The sequence below is a fragment of the Sciurus vulgaris genome, assembly GCF_902686455.1.
Source record: "Sciurus vulgaris genome assembly, chromosome: 12".
Lineage (NCBI taxonomy): Eukaryota > Metazoa > Chordata > Mammalia > Rodentia > Sciuridae > Sciurus > Sciurus vulgaris.
Window position 1 is genome coordinate 65,158,991 of NC_136473.1, and position 10,417 is coordinate 65,169,407.

The following is a 10,417-nucleotide window of genomic DNA, read 5'->3' on the forward strand; positions in this document are numbered from 1 at the left end:
TTGGACATTTGTTCAGGGGGCAAGTGCTCACGCTGAATGATTTTCAAAGCTGTTTGAGGGCCTGTATGAGGCCTTTTAAATTCTAGGTACTCTTTCCCACGGTGCAAAGACCAAGAGAGGAGACCCAGGGCTCTCTTCCCTGGTCCCAGGATGGGAATTCAGGGGGAAAAGGTCATCTATTCTTATCCCACAAAAGAAAATTTATACATCAGTTGTCAAGCAAAGGAGATTCAGAGTCTGCAGATAGAGGAACTGCTAAGAACATTTCAGCAATGCCCACCCCATCCCAACCTGGGACCACTTGGGGAGTGACAGGGAAGCCCCAGGTCTTATTCTACTTCAGGAGAAAAGGGGAATTAATTCTGAAGGACTCTTTCTGATAAAACTCCTCAAATTCCAGTAAAAGTGCGGACTCCAAAATTGTCTTTTTTACTAGCAGAATTTCAGGGGAAGAAAGAGAGGTGGGGGGAGAGAGACAGAGACAGATAGAGAGATGGACAGACAGAGAGAGAGAGAAAGAGAGAGAGATAGAGAGAGAGAGAGAGAGAGAGACAGAGAGACAGAGACAGAGAGAGATACAGACAGACAGACAGAGACAGAGAGACAGAGACAGGCAAAACAGCAGCTGTGGTGGATTTACAGTCACCCCTCTAATTGCTTTTCTTGCTGCAAAATATTTCACATCACCAGATTTTCCTTCTGTCTTGATACACCCAAGATCTTAGTATCCTTTCAGTCACAGATTAAAGACATGGCAGGGGACAGGGCAAGGAAGGAAATTGCATTTTAGAGTTTTGTGCCATTTATATTACCAGCAATTAAAACTTTTTGTGGTCCCCTCCCTGATTATAATAGCAGAGACTATGAGGCCACCCTGCTGTGAATTTGATCCAGCCCACTAGCCAGGACACTGATCATATGAATTAAGGAGTCCTGCTGGACCTTGGATCCCCTCTCCTCACCTCACTAAGCACAGCCCAGGATTCAGTGGCTGCACATGTGAGCAGACCCATTCCCACCCCAGCCCAATGCACATACTGAACTCATTGTAAGCAGGAACCATGCCGCATCTCTGGCCTGGGCATGTCAGAACATGTCTAGCCGTGAACATCTTCTGGATGGCAGAGGGCTTGAGGCTGCCCTTCTGCTCCAGGGAGGGGGAAGCGTTTTTCTTCTTTCCCACATCTTCCCATCCCTCTGAAGTTTGCAGCAGGGCTTGGACCCAGCCTCTTGGGAGAGGTGAAATATGGCTTCACTTCTAACAGCTGAGGTTTGCTCATGGAAGCCGAGGTGCTGAAGTCACAAGCCTATGGTGTGGATGATGCTAGTATTTCTTAGTAATGAGCTTGCTGACACATCCCAGGAGAGGAAATTAGGTTTGGGCAAGACAAGTGAATAAAAATTATTTAAAGACTGTAAGGAGGTTTAAACAAAAAATTTTAATTGTTCTTTATTTAGGTTTTTTTTTTTTTTTGGTATCGGGGATTGAACTCAGGTGTGCTTAACCACTGAGCCACATCCCCAGCCCTTTTTATATTTTATTTAGAGACAGGGTCTCGTTAAATTGCTTGGGTCCTAGTTAAATCGCTGAGGCTGGCTTTGAACTCGCAATCCTCCTGCCTCAGCCTCCTGAACCGCTGGGGTTACAGGCATGTGCCATGGCACCTGGTTCATTTAGGATTTTGATGTCTTTTTCCTGGCTCAAGTCAGGGGCAATGTGGGGTTAGGGCTTCCTAACCTACACTTGGAAGATTTCATGTCAAAGGAAGTTAGGATGGGGGAATCTGTAGGAGGCAGACCATGAGCCAACACTGCCAGTTTAAATAGATTCAAGGAATTTTCCTAACCTAATTGTGAATTATTCTGGCACCTAAGAACGAGAGGCTCCTTGATCCTGAGTTTGGTATATGATAGAGGGACAGCCCTGGTGATGTTCACATGAGGGGGTGATGGTGGTGAAGCAGGGACAGAAAGGTGTTCTGCACCCAGAAGTCACTCCATAATTAATGACTGAATGAAAGGTAGTTGGTGATAAACACTGACAAATTATTGCCCAAGAATATTTGAATAAGTGTTCATTTTTGAGGTTCACAGCTGTTTCCTCTTTCTGCTCAAGCATCATATACCTCCCAGTAGGTAGAAATGTGGAGATCACCCCAGGAAAGCTTGGAAAGTGAGGAGATTTTGTTCCTCCTTATTGCTTTCATGTCAGCCACAGTCTTCTGATATTTTTTTTAAAGGACAGAGTGTAGATACCGATTTTCTCATTTCCTGTGGAGATGGTGTAACTCAGAGAAATCTCTTAGGAAGCCAAGCAATCATAACTCAAGGTAATTCACTCTTATGAGAGCCGTCCAATGATGATTTAGATTTACAAAGTTAAGTGATGCCATCTTGAAGACGATATATTGCTTGGAAATGGGCACAGGATCAGGTAAACCTGATGTAGGGTGAGAAGTAGTATTAGCCCTTGGAGGAGGCCAGTGACCTGTGTCCGCATGAGGTGTGACATTCCAGATTGTTGGGACTTTGTGGTACAACATGTGAGGGTTCCTACATTATAGAAATATTTGAACAAATGATTGGAGGAGAGAGAGACAGAGCAAGAGAGAGAGAGAGTGAGTGAGCGAGCTACGGATTCTTTTTTTGTCTCTGAGTAATGAACCTCTCGAATGAAAGGCTACCTTATTATATATGTGTGTTTCGTCTTCATTTTCCACTTCCTGTCATCTAGATCTGGGCGGGAGAGCATCTTTAAAGTGGGTGGCAGTTCAGTGTTTCTAATTTCACCCCAGACTGGTTTCACATTGTGCACGAGCTGTTGGACACACGGGTAAATTACCTGAGCGTCTTTGAGTCCTGGAGAGACCAGGGAAGATGCTGGCCTGAATGGGGGGCTGTGGCTCTCAGTTCAAGTGGAGGACTAACAAGAGCTGGCCCATGACCCCAACATCACCCAGTTGCCTTTTTCTCCTGCCAATGAGCCTGAGAGCTCAGGATAAAGTGGCTGGGAGATCACAAGGACCAATGTGACATAAGGCAGAAGTCTGTCCCAAGCTTGCCAGCTAGTTTGCATTTCCTCATGGGACAGGAGCTTTCTCCTGTGGGGTGGAAAGGCAATGAGATCGCCACACAATTTTGGCATCAATTTTCACTTTTCCAGATGCAACACAAGGAGTCATAATTACCTTGCATACGTTTCAATAATATCCCCTGGGCAAGGGGAGGGAGTAACTCACAACAGATAAACTCTGTTTTTGCTCCAGCATGGTCTCCTTCATCTCAACATGGGGGTGTTGAGTGATGGCACAGGCAGCTGGAAGGGCTCATTTATTTGACCTAATTATTCCCAATGTAGACCTGACTCATCATAACGGGCTCTTCTTCAAAGGAAATGAGAGCCAGATTGTCTCCTTGGCAGCAATGGAAAACAAATGCTATCCACAGAATGGCTGTTAGATTAAAAAAAGGTGCAACCTGCCTTTGGGGCCAGGCAACACTTAATGATGTTACCAAGAATAGAGGACTGGAAAGAGAGCAGTGTCAATTTCTGACATTCTAGCTTTCTAAAAATGTTCTTAATAAAATTAACTTGCCCTTGGATGCCATGGACAAAAGTAACCACATATTCAGAACCCAGGGGGAAAAAAAAAGGAAACTTTAGGATGCTTTTATTAGTAATTGACTAAATCCCTATGGGTATCATGGGGGACTTTTCAGATGGGGACCTTATTATTTCTTGGTCCTCTTGGATGCTCTATGGAAGAATTCAGATTGTCTTCTTTTTAAGGGATGAGGAAATGGAGAAAGAGTTGAAATGACTCCTATTACCCTTAAACAAATCAACCACAAAACAGAACCAGCATGCCACGTTCCCTCTGTGAAGCTTCAGGACATGCCGTGTCATCTCCAGGATGTAGTTTTGAATGTTACAACTTTATCTTGGATCATCGCTGCAAATTTTCCATATTGAAATATGGGTAAGCTGAAAAAAGATCATTTAAACTTCCCTGGGTTCCACCTTCCTGTCTTACAGTACAGGCTGAGAATGTCACAGCCCTAAGAACACAGGAAAGATGCCTACTTGGCTATTGAGCCCCATAGCACAGGCCAACGCGCTGCCTTTTGTTCAGCAATTTCCCAGTGCACTGGACCGCGTCCATGCCCTGTTGACAATACTGTTCAAAAATCAGCCTGTTTTTTCTAGAACCTCCAAGAACACTCTTTTTGATTGCAGCCTGGATCCTGCCGTGGAGAAGGAGAGGGAATCCCCCGAGCTACTTGTAAAGAGGATTGTGTTGTTCAGTCAAGTCCTCTGACACTAGAGCTGTCCATGCATGCAGTTGAAGTTGGCATTTGACACGTGTACATAGTGTTTTCATCTCTTCCCTAGAGTTGCAACTAGAGCCTGAGGTTCCTTTTGACATAACTCGGAGGAAAAAAAAAAAAACCCAACTCTGGATATGTGCTTCCTTGTGGTCTGCAATAATACACCAGCCCTGCGGTGTGGCCAATGTTTACTCAATTGGTGGGAGAACTTTTTAATATCAAAAAGAAAACATTTCTTCTTCATTCCACATAGGTAAGATGTGGTTTGCTGTTCTGTAGGACTGAGGATTTGGGGTGGGGAAAGAATGAAGAAAATAAAAAATCCAGTCCCTCCCTGCCCCACTCAGGGCTAAAGTGATGGGTGAGGGTGGGTGAGCAAGAAAGAGAATCAAGCAAGGGGGAAAGATGAAAGTTCATCAGACATTGCTTTAGAGTCAGAGTCATGACAGCACACGTTCCCTTTGCAGTTAGTTCCAAAATAGAGGGTAAATAGTGAGAAGCAACTCTTTTCTGATGCTTATGTGAGGTTCAGGTGATATCATTTCCAACTGTTGGGGTAAGGTGTCGGGTAGGCATTCTATCTATCTAACAGAAAAGAGTCACTAAACTTCACGTTGCCTTGCATTAGATTTCACAGAGCTGTTTGCTGGGAAGACAAAACTGTTAGTGGAGTAAGAGGAATTTGCCTAGGTAAAAAAGGAGCTGGCAACTTACAATGGTCATTCCAGATATTCCTTTTTTAAAGAGCACTAATCTGTTGGCCATTGACCAGCCATGCAGGACTGGGGGTGGGCAGGATGGGTGAGAAGGGACACACTGCAGACACAGATTCCACTGGGGCAGTTAGGACACTGCCTTCTCTGCAGACTCTATCATGGGCAACACACAGGCCAGAGATCTTCCAACCCTTTAACATTACCCAGAAATTCAAAGAGGCCAAGGGTGCCCTGTGTGCAGGAACGAACAATCTTGCTCCAAGTTGTATTGTTTAAATGGTTTGACAGTTCAAAAAATATTCCAAAGATTCTCCCCAGGATCTGCCCCACTTATTATACAAATCAGGAAGTACCAACAGGACAGAAGAATTTGGACAGGTAAGAATAGCACTGGAGGTGAGAATATGGCAACAAGAGATCCCAGGACTTAGCTAAAGTACTGATTTGGCTTATTTTCTAGACATAAATAGTATAGTGCCACTATTTCTCCTTAAAATGATGGCAGTGCTAGAGGTTTTAAATTTGCTTGAAATACGAGTCCTTGGAGTGGACTGCAGGGACTTACGATGGTTGTTGTAGACTTGTAGACGAGACACGCTTCACATGGAAGGTTACTGACTGTGCTTTGGTCCCTAGGGCTAACATTCCATCTATGGATTATTCTATGCAGCTTGCAGGTTCAAGTTAAACTCTGAACAGCTGTTAGGGTCACATCCCCAGAGCACAGTCTTGGAGTTGGCTGCTTGTTGCCAACTCCAAGTACCTAAGGATAGAAGAGTTGCATACTGACTCAGTGATGCTTTGGTCTGGGAATGATCCAGGTCACTTCCGATCAGATTTTCTGGTTACAAGGCAAAGAAATGTGGGTGACCTTATGGGTATTTGGTGAGCATGCTACACTAAATAAATTAGTCAGTGCTTGCTAACTAGTGCTGTAATACCCTGAGGAAGTAACTCCAAGTACTCCAAGAACCTGGTACCATGCACTCTGGGAGTAATGTAGGAAGCTGGAGGCCTGATCTCCTTCTTAGGCACTGGTAGGGAAAGGTTGAGTTGGTGAGGGCATGTGTAAGAATACAGATTGATTGGTTCTTTTATAACATAGCTTTTCTTTTCAGACTGAGGGAAACAATATAGCAAAGTTAGTATATTCTACAAATACTTATTGGGCATTTACCCTGTGTGAAACTGAGATTCAAAGTTTAATAAGACAAGCAGTCATCAAGGAATTTTTACTTGCTTTATTTTCTCTCCCTTCACTTTACTCAGCTGGTCAACCTCAGTATTATTTTTATTTATCTTCGAATCTCCAGCACCCAGCATAGGTCCTGGTCCATAGTGGTTATTCAATAAATATGGAAATTAAATGCACAGAAAAGTTTGCCTTGATACATATATATTCCCCTTTCTCCAACAATTTCACTTCACACAAAACAAGCAACCTTTTTCTAGTGAAATATCAGAAAATGTCTCCCCTGGGCTGCTTATTTACCATTGAGTCTCTTACAACTTCTGTTATGAGAAACAAATCTTTCCCTTTATGCAAGAGTAACTTCCCACAAGTACATATTATGTCCCATAAAGGCAGACCGTTTTTGTCCTTTTTGTTCACTGTTATATCCTTGCATTGAGAATACTGCCTGTGATAGAGTAAGTTTTCAATACTTATTTGCAAAAGAATATATAAATTGAAATTAGGACAAAAGATTTTAGTCAGGTGAGGTTAAGTTTTGCTGCAGTAATAAATAAGCCTGGCAATCTCAGTGTCTAACTATAGAGAGGTTTATTTTTCTTTTGTACAATGTCATCTGTGGGTCCTGCAGTTTTCCTGGTCAGTTGCTTTCTCAGGGACAATTTAATGAGTTAGTCAGATTGTATCCTTTAGCTATGTAATATGGAACATGTAGCTTTTGAGTTGTGGTATGGGAAGAGAGGATAGAAGAGTTGCATACTGACTCATCGATGCTTTGGTCTGGGAATGATCCAGGTCACTTCTGATCAGATTTTTCAGTTACAAGGCTGAGAAATGTGGGTGAGCCCATGGGTATTTGGTGAGCATGCTACACTAAATAAATTAGTCAGTGCTTGCTAACTAGTGCTGTAATACCCTGAGAAAGTAACTATTGATATCCCACCCCCAGTCTTACCACTTCAGTGCATGTAGGCCATCTGTACTTTGTTTTGCTTAAAGTCTATTTTGGGAAGCCAAAGGTTGCTTTGGCTCTTGCAGAGGAGACTCCCAGTGACTCCCTGTATCAGGTTGGGATTCAAAGTTTAATAAGACAAACTCCATTAATGACTTTATATTGTTGAATTTTCTGTCTCTCCCCAAATGGACTAAGATGTCAAAGGTAGCATTGACTGAACTAATGACTGATAGAAGTATACATACACAGATCCTTTACTACTCAGGTGAGATGATTTTGAAGTGCAGTTTCTACATGGCTCTCAAAGACACCCGTTGGATTAAACCCCAATCATCCACTGTGGTAACTTGATGGGCAACAAACCTGTCATTGGCTATCTCCTCTTTCTTGTCTCATTTCCCTACTTCCCTGAGAGTGTTTCTTGAGATTCCCTAGACAATTAACTATTAGTACTTGAATTCTGTCTTAGGATCTGCATATGGGGAAACCCCAAACTAAAAGAGAAAGAAGTTACTTAAATAGTTCTCTCTCTCTCTCTCTCTCTCTCTCTCTCTGTATGTGTGTGTGTGAGGGGAGAGAGAGAGAGAGAGAGAGAGAGAGAGAGAGAGAGAGAGAGAGAGAGAGAGAGAGAGAGAGAGAGAGAGAGAGAGAAACATACTTGAGGCTGATTTGGGAGGAGACACTAGAGACGCCTTGTCCACAATGTGCATTTGTACAACTGCTTAGGCAGCTGAAATGAAGGATGTGAAGGCATGCAAATCAGGGGAAAGGAGAATGCCTGAGATGCCTAAATGACTTTCTCCTATACTATGTGCTTAAACACACACACCTGGATCCTGTAATGAAAGTACTGTCTACCTGAAGTCCAGGTGAGAGGAATTCACAAAGGCCTTCTGAAGTGGCACTTCCAGGGCAGTCAACATGAAACCTCAGGTAACTGGAGCATTAGCCATCTCAGCATTCCTTACAGGCTCCCACAAGAGTATTTGGGAAGGTTGGCAAGAAGCTCGGGTTCATCATAATGACATTGTAGGGCTGAGAGTCCAGGCTGGACAAGGTACTGAAGGGGTAAATCTTGTTGCTGTTGGTTTGCCATGTTAGCAATAAGGAGGTGCAAGAAAATCAAACACGTGCTCAAAAGCTGGTGGTCAAGGAAGGAGCCGGAGTCATGGCGGGGCTAGTGGACTTCCAGGACGAGGAGCAAGTGAAGTCATTTTTGGAGAACATGGAAGTGGAGTGCAACTACCAGTGCTACCGCGAGAAGGACCCGGAAGGCACTCTACCAACTGAGCTATTACCCCAGCCCGAGAAACTGGCATTTGAATAGTGCTTGAAGAAGCCTTGAAAGAAACCTTAAAGAAGGTTGCTATCGGCTGGTGGACTATTTAGAAGGGATCCAGAAGAATTTTTATGAGGCTGCCAAGGTGTTGAAGTTCAGCTGTGAAGAGAACAAGCACAGCGATAGCTGCTACAAACTGGGGGCCTATTATGTGACTGGAAAAGGTGGACTATCTCAGGACCTGAAAGCTGACTCAAGCTGTTTTTTGATGGCATGTGAGAAACCTGGAAAGAAGTCTGTGGAAGCATGTCACAATGTTGGTCTCCTGGCACATGATGGACAGATCAATGAGGATGGCCAGCCCGACCTGGGCAAGGCCAGGGACTACTACACAGGGCCTGTGATGGCAGCTATGCCTCCAGCTGCTTCAATCTTAGTGCCATGTTCCTTCAGGGTGCCCCTGGCTTTCCCAAGGACATGGGCCTGGCATGTAAATACTGCATGAAAGCCTGTGACCTAGGCCATGTTTGGGCCTGTGCCAATGCTAGCCCCATGTATAGAATGGGGGATGGTGTTGATAAGGATGAGGCCAAGGCAGAGATGCTAAAAAAATCGCGCCCGACAGCTGCACAAAGAGCAGCAGCAAAGTGTGCAGCCGTTAACATTTGGGTAACGTGTCACACTTTCTCTCCCAGGCAACAAACAGCTTGAGGCTGGCACCTTCTATTTCTGAGACCTGATGCAGCCCTTAAAGGTCAACCTGCTGGGGCAGGAAAACTTGTGACTTAATATTGTAGCTCTGGTTACATAAATCCATTTGCTTCAGAGTGTCATGTGGATGTGGCCCGTAGTGAGTGTGTTCTGTCAGTAATCTTTTATGTGGCTGTATTCTGTGAAGACTCCCACATTTATGGGGTCTTAATATTCAGTCTTTTGGAGCTCTGTGAAAAATGGGCACAAACTAGGGAGCCATAAAGATTTGTGTGAGGGATTAGAGGGCTGAATACCAGGAAGGTGAAAATTAGCAGCCAAGGCATGAAGAATCAGCTGTCATGACCACCACCACCACCACCATCATCATCATTATTTTAGTTGGGTGGGCCTTGAAAATCAGAGTGTTTTGATTTATATAATGGAGGTCTTAAGGAGCTAAGAACACTTAAGTAGTCACGACTGCCGCCCTCTGACTTATGTAATCATTGGTGTGGGCTTCCTTTTTGCCTTTAGATTCAGATCTTTCAAGAAATTAATATAGATCAGGAAAGCCATGCAACATGAAGATTAAAGGCTCGTGTTGCTAAGATGAAACGGAAACCTGCCTTCCCATAGAGGAGACATTCACAGCATCCCAGGGCACTCACCTAGCATAGCTCATGCCAAGGGCAGACCTAGAGCAGTTCTAGCTAGGAATTCGTAAGCAAAGACTTTGTGACATATTTTGCCTACTGATACTGAGCCTTTTTAACTGTTTTTGTGAATAAACTATTTTGATTGATTAAAAAAAAAAAAAGCTGGTGGTCAAAGCAAACCTTTGCTTCTGGGAGAAGGGCGTGCCACCTAGCAATGGCGCCTGTGTGGGAAGTCCACCTGCTTATATCTCTAACCTAACACAGGGCTGCCCTTCACTCTGATTGGAGGCGTTTGGGCTTACTCTCTACAGTGATTGGCTAATTTTAGAATTAGGGCGGGCAAAAGGGAAGGGCTACAGTTGGATCCAATTAAGGCTCAATACTATATTCTGAAAATGGACCACCAGATTTTCTATTTCTCAGTCACCTCTTCTTTGAGTGTCCTCTATTCCTTCTTGGTAACCTTCTATGCCTCATACTTATATAATAGTCAAGTGTTTTTGACGTTTATTATCCAAACCAGGGACTTTTTTAGTTACCTCCCCAATAACCAATGAGAAGACTGAGGAGAAACATAAGTGCTCCAGAGTCACCCAG

The 10,417-nt window shown here is 43.9% G+C and overlaps 1 pseudogene across 1 annotated transcript; it reads left to right on the top strand.

Moving 5' to 3' along the window:
• The first annotated feature begins 8,360 nt into the window (after positions 1-8,360).
• LOC306641744 (cytochrome c oxidase assembly factor 7-like) lies at positions 8,361-9,981 on the top strand (annotated as a pseudogene). The gene is made up of 2 exons (XR_013766851.1): positions 8,361-8,466; positions 8,555-9,981. The product of XR_013766851.1 is annotated as a cytochrome c oxidase assembly factor 7-like (transcript).
• Positions 9,982-10,417: the final 436 nt, after the last annotated feature.